This window comes from Leucoraja erinacea, chromosome 5 (assembly GCF_028641065.1).
Source record: "Leucoraja erinacea ecotype New England chromosome 5, Leri_hhj_1, whole genome shotgun sequence".
Taxonomy (NCBI): domain Eukaryota; kingdom Metazoa; phylum Chordata; class Chondrichthyes; order Rajiformes; family Rajidae; genus Leucoraja; species Leucoraja erinaceus.
Window position 1 is genome coordinate 16,132,861 of NC_073381.1, and position 13,105 is coordinate 16,145,965.

Below are 13,105 nucleotides of genomic sequence, written 5' to 3' on the forward strand. Positions count from 1 at the left end.
TCTTGCAGATATTGCAGGATGCTGACTTGGTAAAGAACAGACAAGTTGGTCTGTTGCCAAGTCTTCAACAGCCATCGTCCATGTGCAATGAAGGACCTGAGATCTTGTTGCAAAGTTCCTGGCTGTTTCCGGGTAGGACGACCTCCAAACAAAATGTAAGTTGGAGAGAGATCACTCAAGATAGACAGTGCCACTCCCACAGTTGGGGTCTGTAGCTTCCCTCTCAATTACTTGTACTATTTTACCTCAATTCCATACCCCAGCCCCATTTATTCAGCGCTGAAGTAACTCAGCGGGTCAGGCAGCATCTCTGGAGAACATGGATAAGTGACTTTCTGGGTCAGGACCCTTGCAGTGGGACAATGAATGTGCCATGCCGGAATGGTGACATTGTCAAAGCCACACCAAATGCCAGCAAAGTGTCTTTCCCATTAACATCAGTTGTAGGTGGAAATGCCCTGTCCAATATCATGGTGAGCATCATTTCACCAGGAATACCTAATGTAATCAACACTGGATTTAGATCAAATTTTGTGAATAGCACACATAAAATACCTGCTAATTGAGCCAACATCCTGGTTCAGGTTCTTTATAATCCCAGCATTATAATGGAACAAATGAGTGGAGCTCTGGACATACTAATGTGCAGAGCTAAAAAAAACCCATTCATCCCTTTTGCCATCAGCTGTGGTTATTTATGCTGGTTGTACAGCCACAACCTACAGACAACACACCTTAATCTACTGATAGTGAGACAAATACTTGTACCATGAAGTCAGCATTAAGCAGGCAAAATATAGCAATCATAAATGATATCCACAAATTAGCCCTATTTTTGTTTTCACTATCTGCAAAGATGATACGGCTTCTTTGAAACCTGGTCCAGAATCTGTGCTTCTCTAAATAAAGCAGGAAATAAAATATACAATTTGCGCAACGTGAAACCAATGTATTTCAAATGACATCATCTCTGCTTACAAACGATAGTATTTTGCTTGGAGGAGTTAAGGCTGATTCTTTCTTAATGTATGCATTCCTTATTCAATGTCTTAATCGTATTCCCTCGGCTGTCAAAACTGCACATGCAGGAAACCAGTGTATTGATCCAATCTTGGCAGGTGAACGCAGATGAGCTAAGTCTTCATTTCCTGCCAGTGCATGTTATACCAATTAATTTGATCACCATAAGCATGACAATTGCTTGGTAGTGCAGTGTGCTGATATATTAGAAAATGGAAAATTGCAACCTGCCTGAGACACTTACGCCACATCTGATTCATGTTTTGGCAACTCTGCTGGGTTGACTTTTGTGTTACAGACGCTCTCTAGGTATTTATAACATTTTGAAGCAATCTTTCCTTATAAGCACAATTTGTAAACTTGGAGCTTGGGTTGACATTGTCCAGAGAGCGATTCCAAAAGTGAAGGGTTCCCAATATTTAGTGAACCGAGTTCATCAGCGGGTCAGGCAGTCTCTCTGGAGAAAAGGAATAAGTGACGTTTCAGGTCAAGATCCTTCTTGAGTATTTGAAGTTGGTTTCCCACATGGCTTGCAGGAACAATATGGAAGCCAGTGGGCAGAAAGTGGATTTTGAAAGGAGGCTGAAGGAATAAGTTAAAGCAAATAGTCATAAATTCTGACAGCGTAAAAACAGGTCCTTTGGCACAACTTATCCATGCCAACCAATATGCCCCATCTAAGCTAGTCCCATTTACCTGTGTTTGGTCCATTAGCCTCTAAACCTTTCTTATCTATGCACTTGTCCAATTGTATTTTAAATGCTATTATAGTATCTGCCTCGACTACATCCTCTGGCAGCTCATTCCACATTCCCAGCTCCCAGTGAAAAAGCTACCCTGTGGGTTCCTATTAAATTTGCCCCTCTCACCTTAAACCTATGCCTTCTGTTTTTTTTAATTCCCCTGCACTAAAAGGCTCTCTGCATTCACTCTATCTATTCCCCTCATTATTTTATACACCTCTATAATATCACTCCTCAGCATCCTGTGCTCATAGAGTCATTCATTGGGCCTGTCCCACTTGCGCGACCTTGGCTGGCAAACTACGCGACCTCGTAGTCGCTTGGGGTGTGCGGGCCGCGAGGGGCCGGTACCACTTAGGAGCGCGGAGGGGTATGGAGTTGTGCGGGGCTGGTCCCGACATCGCGTGGGGCTCCGAAATTCCTGCAGTGACCGAAGTCTTTGTGCGCCAATGGCCTGTTGGCCCGCGTAGGCACGCAGGCACATTGTGGACGTATATGGCGTCTTGACCTCGTATGCAGCGTCTTGACGGTGTACGCCTAGCGCGTGGCACTCCGTGATGACGTCACCGCCCAGTGTGGCGTTGCGTGATGACGTCACCGCCCGACGCCGTGCGACGCCCAAATTCAGTTGGCCTGCCTCCTGCCCAGCTGATTTGTAAGCATGAGGGCTGCTGCTAACAGAAGTCTCTGTTGCTGTTGTAGCAATGCAGTCTGTATCTCTTCCATGATGATCATGGAATAGCAGCCAGCAACCCCCCTTTTTATGCGTAAATGCGTCACGCGCAAACTTAGCGCGACCTCCGCTTCCGGTTGGTCGTGCCAAACGCACGCAATCGCATGTAAGTGGGACAGGCCCTTAAGAGTCATACAGCATGGGAACAGGGCCTACAGCCCAACTTGCCCATGCCTACTAACATGCCCCATCTACACTATCTTATCCAGGTACCTGTCTGCATTTTTTTTATTTTTTAAACATTGTCATAATACCTGCCTCAACTACCTTCTCTGGCAGTTTGTTCCATATACCTACCGCCCTTTGTGTAAAAAATAAAGTAATTCCTTACCCCCTCACCTTAAACTATGTCCTCTGGTTCTAATTCCTCTAATCCAGGTAAAAGACTCGATGCATTTACTCTATCTATACCTTTCATGATCTTATACACCTCGATAAGATCATGTCTCATCTTCCTGCATTCCAAGTAATAAAATCCTAGCCTGCCCAACCTGCTTCCCTATGCTCTGACCCTCGAGTCCAGGTAACATCCTCAAATCTTCTCTGCGTCTTTCACCTTATTGACATCCTTCCAATCGCAGGATGACCAAAACATCAATATGATCATGGCTGATCATCCAACTCGGTATCCTGTTCCTGCCTTCTCTCCATACCCCCTGATCCCTTTAGCCACAAGGGCCACACAGTGCTTCAAAGTGACCTCACCAATGTCTTGTACAACTGTAACATAACATCCCAACTTCTATAATCAATACCTTGACTGATGAAGGCCAATGTACCAAATCCCTTTTTATCACTCCATCGGTGACACCACTTTAAGGGAACTATCTACTTGTCCTGCTACATATATCTCTTTACTGTAGAACACTTCGCAGGGTCCTACCATTCACTATGAAGATCCTGCCCTGGTTGGAATTCTCAAAATGCAAAACCTTGCATTTCCCTACAGTGAACTCCATTGGCCTTTCCTTGGCCCAGTTGCCAGGGTGATCAAGATCCTACTGTCATTTTGTGCCTGGAAGGTCATGTTTGACTAAACTTCTTGAATTTTTTGAAGAGGTTACTAGGGAAATTGACGAGGGTAAGGCAGTGGATGTTGTCTATATGGACTTTAGTAAGGCCTTTGACAAGGTTCCTCATGGAAGGTTGGTTAAGAAGGTTCAACTGTTGGGTGTAAATGCAGGAGTAGCAAGATGGATTCAACAGTCGCTGAATGAACATGGGGCGGCACGGTGGCTGCGGTAGAGTTACTGCCTCACAGCGCCAAAGACCAGGGACCAATCCTGACTATGGATGCTGTCTGTATGGAGTTGGTACGTTCTCCCTGTGACTGTGTGTGTTTTCTCCAGGTGCTCCTGGTTTCCATCCACACTGCAAAGACATGCCGGTTTGTAGGTTAATTGGCTTCGGTAAAAATTCTGAATTATTCCAAATGTGTAGGATAGTGCTAGTGTACCGGGGTGATCGCTGGTCAGCATGCACACGGTGGACTGAAGAGCCTGTATCCACACTGTATCATAGAAACATAGAAACATAAAAAATAGGTGCAGGAGTAGGCCATTCGCCCTTCGAGCCTGCACCGCCATTCAATATGATCATGGCTGATCATCCAACTCGGTATCCTGTTCCTGCCTTCTCTCCATACCCCCTGATCCCTTTAGCCACAAGGGCCACATCTAACTCCCTCTTAAATATAGCCAATGAACTGGCCTCAACTACCTTCTGTGGCAGAGAATTCCAGAAATTCACCACTCTCTGTGTGAAAATTGCTTTTTAAACTAAACTAAATTAAACTCCTGAGATTTCAGCATGGATTCATTTGCAGCTTCCTGTTGCCTACTCGATGTCACCGTTCCATCACAGCTCTGGAATTTTCGCATGGATGCATAAGTGCTTCTCTGTACCTCCTGCGCTCAATTGCCTTCACAACGTACCTCTTTGACAAATGTAATCACCAGCTGTTGTAAGACCTTGTGGCTTGGTGTCAAATTTTGTGAGATAACGCTGAAATTTTGTCCAACGGAATGCCTCAACAATTTCACACAGCTGGTTTTGGGGGGGGGGGGGGGGGGGGGGGGGGGGGGGGTTTGTAAGGACATGAAATAAATATATATATATATATATATATATATATATATATATATATATATATATATATATATTGCCAACAGTGGTCAAGCTTTCCAGTGCAGTGACTGTTCTCCGTCTCTCCGTCTCTCCTCTTGTTTGTTTGTTTATCTGTCTGTGAGGATGTGTGATCCTGATATTATGCCGAAACAGTACATGCTAGCGCTACAAATTTTGGCCCACCTTACTTACCATTGTACTGGGGTGTATCCAGTTTTGTTCAGATTGATGGTATATTTTACGTTATCCACATTTAAAATTTTACAAAAACCACTTTGACAAAAATCTGCACGAGCAGTTAGCAGCGTATGACATCACAATGGGATCTCATTTACATTTTTTTAAACTCCGTTTAAGAAACTGCTCGGCAGCAATGTTCCACCCCACAGTGACATCACAATGGGATCTCAGTTACATGAAAAACACTCAGTTTTCAAAAACTGATGGAGGGGAGAGGGGTTATGGAGGGAGGGAGTCACTGAGGGTAGGGAAAAGGGGAGGGAGAGATGAGTGGGGGAGGGCAGGAGAGGGGAAAGGAGAGGGAGGGTGAAGAGGAGGGTGAGGAAGTGCTGGGCTTGAGGGGGAATGGAGGAAGATAGGGGAGGTAGAGGGATGGCGAGGTGCACTTGGGGAGGGTTGCCGTGACTCGCGTCACGATGGGGATCTCTGGTGTCACAACGGGAACCCATCAACCGCGCCTGTGCACGTGTGTGCCCATGTAATCCTGAAATTACACCAAAACAGTACACAATAGCGCTCCAATTTTTGGACCACCTTGTTGTATCCTGTGGTGTGTATCAAGTTGCGTTCAGATTGATGGTATATTTTACAAGTTGTTCACATTTTAAACTTTAAAAATTTAACTTTTCACTGTGTAAAAAAAAAATCCAATTCCACTTGTCCTGCCCCTGCCCATTACAATGTTACAAATGACAGGACACTGGGAGTCCTGTCATTTGTGACATTGTAACTGGCAGGGGCTGGGTAAGTGGAATTGGATTTTTTTAAGTGGAAAGTTACATTTTTAACATTTATAAAGAGGAAGGGTGAAGAGGAGGTGGAGAGAATGCTGGGGGATGAGGGGAAATGAGCCGTGCCTGTACAATTGGGAGCTATGGGTGAGTGGTGGAATAATGCGTTGGGGGAACGGGGCCCAACAGGTCCTATTTGGTCTAGCCAGTCTTAAAATTACCAATTTTTCAGTGATACATTTGTTGTAAGTGTGTTCCAAAGTAACTGCCAATGCACGTTTGTGGTGTGAATCGCTCTGCACCCTATATTGATCACAGCATGTGTACAATTAACAACCCCACTTCTTCAACCACCCCTTCTCCCCAGAAGCATATAGAGAAGACACCATGCAATACTGAGTTAATGTTAAGGCTGTGATTTTTGGAACCCTTTCACATTACCTTCCGATTTATTTATTTTTGTAATATATATGTCCCTGTGGGTTCCTTGTCTTTCCTGGAATAATGTAGAGTAATACACAGGAAATATGGGGAACTGTAAATGGTGCATCTAGTTTATTTGCATTTCTTTGCATTTTAGTAATTTTTGCAAGCCAACGTACACACAATCAAATACATGATGCAGTGATGTCACACCTATTTATATATACTCCAGTACCTTGCAACTTTAAAAGAAAAGAATGAAACTAGTTTGACGACATATACAAACGTGTAGATTTAACTGTTTTGAACGAGTTGCTTGTGTTGATCCAAGATGGGCAAGAGATTACAACTCTGGATTCAATAAAGTCAAAATCTTTGGTCATGCCCAGTGTGTATTCTTCATGAATAATTGTAGAGCCCAGTTCAAGAGTAATCTCAAACTTGTAATCTTCCTCTTTTCCTGAGTATGTTGCCCCGCCAAGAGGTCTATGCAAGTCTTCCTGAATCTTTTACTTATTCGCGCTAGCCTGCCCAACCTTCCCCTGTAGCTCAGGTAACATCGTCAAATCTTCTCTGCACTCTTTCCAAATCCTTCCCATCCAAACATCAAAATGTCTTTAAAAGTCATAATTGTATCTGCTTCTGTAGCTTTGTCTGGCAACTCATTCCAGATACAGATTGTCAGGTTTCTGTTGACTTTTGCAATAGTAGCATCATTGCAGCTTCAACTATTAAAGAAGGGTGAATAATGGGAGCGAGGAAAAGGACAGCAGAAGATGTAAAAGTGCTGTGTGCTATATCAGAACAATGAGGCCTTTTTGATACACCGAGGCACAACTCACATAATTTTGTTGGTTGCTTGTTTAACAACAGGTAAATTGAGTTCCCTGTTTGTGAAACATTTGATTATACAAATGAATGCTGCTGGTAGAACAAGAAATATAACCAGGAGTAGGCCATTTGGCCCTCGAGTTTGCTCTGCTCTTCAAAAGATCATGGTTGTTCTGATCGTGGCTTCTACCCATTTTTCTTGCACCTTTTCCATAATCCTGGATTCCGCTGTGAACCAAACATCTGTCAGTTGCAATGTTCAACATGAAATGACTTAACTGCTCTCTGGGTGGGGTACAGAAGTCCAAATGTTCATTAGCCTCTGAGAGAAAAAACATCAACCTAATTTCTCTCTTGCATGGGGAAAGCTGTGAGCTAATGCCCCAGAGATCTGGAATTTCTCCACCAAGGGAAATACCCTTGAAGAATACTTGCATAAATCTCTGAGGCACTGAATTTGGACCTCGTCCCTAGCAAGGTAATCAGTGGGCCAGCAAAGTTTGATACTTGATTGAGGTTGAATAATTGGGACCAACAAAACCTGCATCATAATGAACGGCAGTAACACAGTTGCAGCAAATGTGTGCCTATGATGTGCAGCTATCAGAGTTATCAGCAATGCTGATGATATTTGCACTAGCTAACTTTATGGGAACTTCAGTAAGTTATTTAAATAAAATTAGATATTTGACACTCCTCAATATCATCATAGAAGAAAGCATTTAATTTGAAATATTGTGCCTGTCAGAATACTGCCGGATGCTGATGGCATTTTCATTTGGTGCCATCATGCCCTCTAGTGGCGAGTATATTTAATAACTTGATTTAGTGGACTTGCAAATTAATGCAAGCTTAACACAAATACACAACTTTGGGAATATCCTGATAAACAGCAAAGGAGAAATTCACCATATTTTGGGGAAAAACACTTCATTTAAAGTTTTCTACAAATGTTGTTCCCTATTGACTTGAAATTTTAAAAAACTCTCTCCTTTTCTTGCTACTCCAGACACCACACAACACTGATACGAAGGAAAGGTGCTTAATTTTCCTGATCAACTATTTCCAGGTATGCTCAAGCAACCATTGTTTGATGTTTTTCTTTTCAATTCCTGTGAAGAAATTCCTTCAAATATTAGGAAATAGTAGACACACAGCTCTAAATTACTGATCAATGTCACTATTCCCAGTTAATGTTTGAGATGTGTTACGTTAAGACTTCATCTGCCACCTAGAGGTCATCTTTCAGTGCAGAAAGTTTTATTTTCTAGCACAATTTCTCCTTTCCAACAGTTTTGTTTTCCTTTTCATACCGAGAGCCATTTCCAAGTTGAATCACATTAGCCGAATGGTGTAAGTCAGATCAATATCCTGCCCATTGAATTTGTGTGAAAGTACAATAGCATAGATTAATGCTCTCCCCCTTCCCCCCCCATCCCATTTACTGTGTTTTTTAACTGACATTGTACCAACTTTCCCGTCCTCTCTACTTCACCCCCCACTCTTTTCCCTTGAACCCTGCTAACCTTGCACCAGTTTCTTCCCCAAAAGTCAAGTCAATCAATTTTATTGTCACATACCACACGAATGTGCAGTGAAATGAAAGTGGCAATGCTCAGCGGACTTTTGTGCAAAAAACCAACAACAAAACAACCAAACAAATTATAACCACAATCATAACACACATATTCTTTTACATAATAAATAATGGAAGGAAAAAACGTTTTAGAGTTAGATCTGCCTGAGATAGACGTTTACAGTAGAATTGCCTCTGGGAAGAAATGGCCTAATTCAACCTCTCCTATTCCTTATGACCAACCCAACGGCCTTTTGCTGACTTCAGCAGCTGGAACAGTCCGTTGCAGGGGTGGAAGGGGTCTCCCCTGTTTTTACCTCTGGAGTTGCACCTCCTGTTGTATAGGAGACCTGCAGGGGGGCTGAGTAATCTGTTCCCATAGTGCGTTCGGCCGAACGCACTACTCTCTGCAGAGCAGTTCTTTTCCTTGGCAGAGCAATTCCCCCACCAGATGGTAATGTTCCCGGACAAGATGCTTTCCACCGCCGCTGCGTAGAAGCACTGGAGGATCCTCGGACACACTCGGAATTTCCGCAATCGCCTGAGGTGGTAAAGGCGCTGCCCTTGCCTTACTCACGATATTCAGATGAGGCGTGTGATGCCCATGTGATATCCTCGGAGATGTGGACTAGATATTTAAAACAGTGGACCCTATCCACAGGATCCCCATTTATCCAGAAGGAGTGTACGTCCTCGGATGATGTGTTCTCCTAAAGTCCATGATCAGTTAATTCATTCAATTTTTTGATGTAAAGAGGAGACTGTTATCCTGTCACCAGAGTGCTAGATCATTTGACCTCCTCCTGGTAGACCTTCTCATCGTTGTCTGAGATGCACCCACCACCACAGTGTCATCAGTGTCAAAGGTGGTTAATCTGTGGAATTCTTTGCCACAGAAGGCTGTAGAGGCCAAGTCAGTAATATTTTTAAGCCAGCGATAGATAGATTCTTGATTAGTACAGGTGTCAGAGGCTATGGGGAGAAGGCAGGAAAATGGGGTTTGGACGGAGAGATAGATCTGCCTTGATTGAATGGCGGAGTAGACTTAGTGGGCCAAATGGCCTAATTCTACTCCTATTCCTTATGACCCTATGACCAATCAAAAGTCCTTTTGCTAACTTCACAGTTCACCACTATGTATCCCTCCCAGACTTGCAGCTGTTTCTACCTCTAGACTTTGTCCAGCAATCTGCCTATCAGAGACCCACCCCGCCTGAGGTAATCTGTTGTCGGACGTGATTTTTATGACCCCTTCTTGATACCAGTTTTTTTTCACGTTTCCCTCACAATCAGTCTGAAGACCCAAAACATCGCCTATCTATTTTCTCCAGAGATGTTGCCTGACCCACTGACTCCAGCATTTTGTGTCTATATTTGACCATAATTGATACTTCAGATTCTATGAGAGTCCAGTTGAGTCATAGATTGAATATATTAAAAGCGTGGAGCACCTTTTTGTTAAATGTGATATGCAGAAGGGAAGATGTCCATTTTGTTCTCGTTAAGATTAAACGTTAATTCATACAATTTGATTAAAAAATGTTTCCGGTGTCTGCCAAACGAGGACACAAGATATTTGATGCATTGGTTAGACTTGGTAAACACCATGAGTGCACCACCACCATATTTATGGTATAATGGTAAATGTTTGACAGCTAGAATTAGCATTTGGATAAAATATTGCAGACTCTGTAATAAATTTAAGGGCATTTGTTGAATACTGTGAATACAATGCAAGTGTGGAGGAGATATTGCGACTTTGTGAACCATTATCGCTGGTCCTTCAATTATTGATGGACAGATGTATTAGAATGTACGCATTTAGCGAAGCCAATGCTGAGTATTATTGCATATTGCTAATGAGCCATGCAAAATGGACAACCTGATGCCAAAGATTGTGTGATCACCATTCAATGTAGATGATTTGGATTTGCACAAATGCAATTTTGTGTATGATGTTGCATAAGGAATCCTTGATTATGCTGGGCCATCTTCATTAGTTGTACCTCTACAGGACGAGTGCCATTCAGTGGTGCAGCTAGTAAAGCTACTGCCTCGCAGCTCCAATGATCCAGGTTCGTGTCTGACCTCTTGGATGTTGAATGTGCAGAATTTGCATGTTCCCTGTGTGGCATCCAGTGAATTAATCAGGCTCATAAATGGCAAACAACTGATGGTAATCTTCCAAAACCCATCATATATTTGATGGGCTGAATGCCTTTTATGTCATATGATACTATTTAAATGCATAATGTTTAATTCATATATGTATCGATATATATCAGTCACCAGCTCAACAAGATAATTATGTGCAGAGACTGGTACTCTCAATCTCAAGTTCAAGTTCAAGCGAGTTTATTGTCATGTGTCCCAGATAGGACAATTAAATTCTTGCTTTGCTTCAGCACACAGAACATAGGCATTTACTACAAAACAGATCAGTGTGTCCATATACCATTATATAAATATAAACACATGAATAAATGGACTGATAAAGTGCAAATAACAGATAATGGGTTATTAATGATCAGAGTTTTGTCCGAGCCAGGTTTAATAGCCTGATGGCTTCTGCTTAAACTGATGTTTTTCCGGTGCAAAAGGTTCTGACTGTCTAGCCTATCATCTAAGGCTCTCATAATTTGATATACTTTTATCAAGCTTCCCCTCAACTGCCGATATTCCAGAGAAAATAATCCAAGTCTATTCAACTTCTCCTCATTGCTGAAATCCTGGAATGCAGACAGCATTCTGGTAAACCTGCCTTTCTTCTCAATGAATGACCAATAATAAGTTTAATTTGTAAATGTACATTAATTCTAAAATGTTGTTATAACATTGAACTATTATATATTTTCATTCACACTAAGGAAAATGTGTAATGAAGAGACAGTGATATGAGTTGTCAGTTCAAAATCATGAGAGACCCCTTCCACCCCTGCAACGGACTGTTCCATACGGTCAGGCAAACGCCTCCGTTGCCATGCAGTGATTTTCAGAGGCAATTCGGACTGTAAACGCCTTTCTCACCAGGGACTAACTCTACAGAACGTGTATGTTATGAAAGAATATGTGTGTTACAACTTGTTTGGGTTGTTTTGTTTTGTTTGTCTTTTGACAAAAGTCCGCGAGCATCGCCACTTTCATTTCACTGCACATCTCGTATGTGTATGTTCATTTTGGGTATGTTGGGATCAAGATGTTCTCAACACCCTAGTGGACAATTGCAGAACACAAAATAAAAATGCACTGAACCGAGGATGCTAGAAAGAGCAAATAAGTCAATGATCAAATAGCCTTCTGATGGTTAAACAATCCGGGTTTGATGGTTATTAATAATGGTTGGGTGGACAACATCTTAAACGTCATTGAGATGTGAATACAGCAAGTATAGGCTATCTTAGCATGCCTAAACATTACAATAAATAAATTAGATTTGAATTCTTAAGGAATGTTGTCCTATGTACGTACTAATATTATTATTTTGATTCCATTACGAATATGTGTTGATGTATTCAATTCTATTTTTATGGAATGAAAAATCTGAAATTAAGATTTACTTTTACATGAACAAATATTTTTAGAATATATCTGGCGTTCAACATTAAAATATTTAACAGCATCATCTAATCCACCATTCTGTAAATCTTTACATGACCATAACAAAACCAGAAACACCATCACTTGTGACAGAGTGTGCACTCTTTGGATAATTAGAAAGGTCCATCCATGTCAATCATTAATGCATTATTTGCTTAAGTTACATAAGAAGACCAAATAGGGGCTGTGCTTACGTTGGGACTAAGAGTCTTCATAGTCAAGATTGAACGTTCCACTCAAGCCCTTTCAGTATACGCTTCACCCAAAAAAAAACTACACGCTGCATATCCAGGAATCCCAGTTCATTCAGAAAACTGTGGTTGGAGTCAAGGAATATGTAAGTTGTTTATTTTTATTTACAACAGATATTTTGAATATGAGCAAAACATTTCTTTCCATAAAATATAGTTAATGTCAATGCTTTAGAGCTTTGTGGATACATTTACTTTAACATTGCATAGTCATTATCTGACCTGGTGCAAAATAGTGCGCCGTAAAAAAAAATTACATTATGTAAATCTTAGAAGGATAACAGATATGCAATACATTTAATATATTAAATATTTTTGTCTAGCTTCCTGCACTATATGGAAAATGTATGATTTGTATAAAATATATTGTATTAAAATTCCGATGTAACAAGCTAAAATAGAGCTCGAGGCAAATCAAGCAGACAAGTGGGACAAGATTGTTCTTTTATTCTGTTCGAAATAAAGAATTAAATAAAAATAAAAATTAATTAAAATAAAAAATATGGAGTAATTTTCTCTTTCAGAGTTAAAAGTGATATTAGTAACAGATATCATTTTAATTATGAAATCCTTTCAATTGATATTAGTGCTAATATAATTGCATTAGCCTTTTTTCATATTAGAACAGAACATTTAACATTCAAAATTCTATTTGAATTTTGCTAAATCAAATAGAATTTTGAGTAAAAATATGTAGATGTTGATTAAGCTGCAAAACTACATGGGAGTGATAGGCAAATGCCTTCTGCATGTGGAATGTGTCCAAGAGATGAGGATTTTGAAGTGTGACATTTTACTCTGCTATGGTAGCAGGATTTTTTTTTAAGTGAAAT

At 41.1% G+C, this 13,105-nt stretch overlaps 1 protein-coding gene across 1 annotated transcript in view; it reads left to right on the plus strand.

The window, feature by feature from the left end:
- Nucleotides 1–11,594: 11,594 nt before the first annotated feature.
- The window catches only part of zmp:0000000760 (collagen alpha-1(XXII) chain), a 71,292-nt gene continuing 69,781 nt past the window's right edge, over nucleotides 11,595–13,105 (plus strand). The window contains exon 1 of the mRNA XM_055635075.1: nucleotides 11,595–12,358. The gene's annotated coding sequence lies outside the window, so the exon portion shown is untranslated. The remainder of the gene's footprint in view (nucleotides 12,359–13,105) is intronic.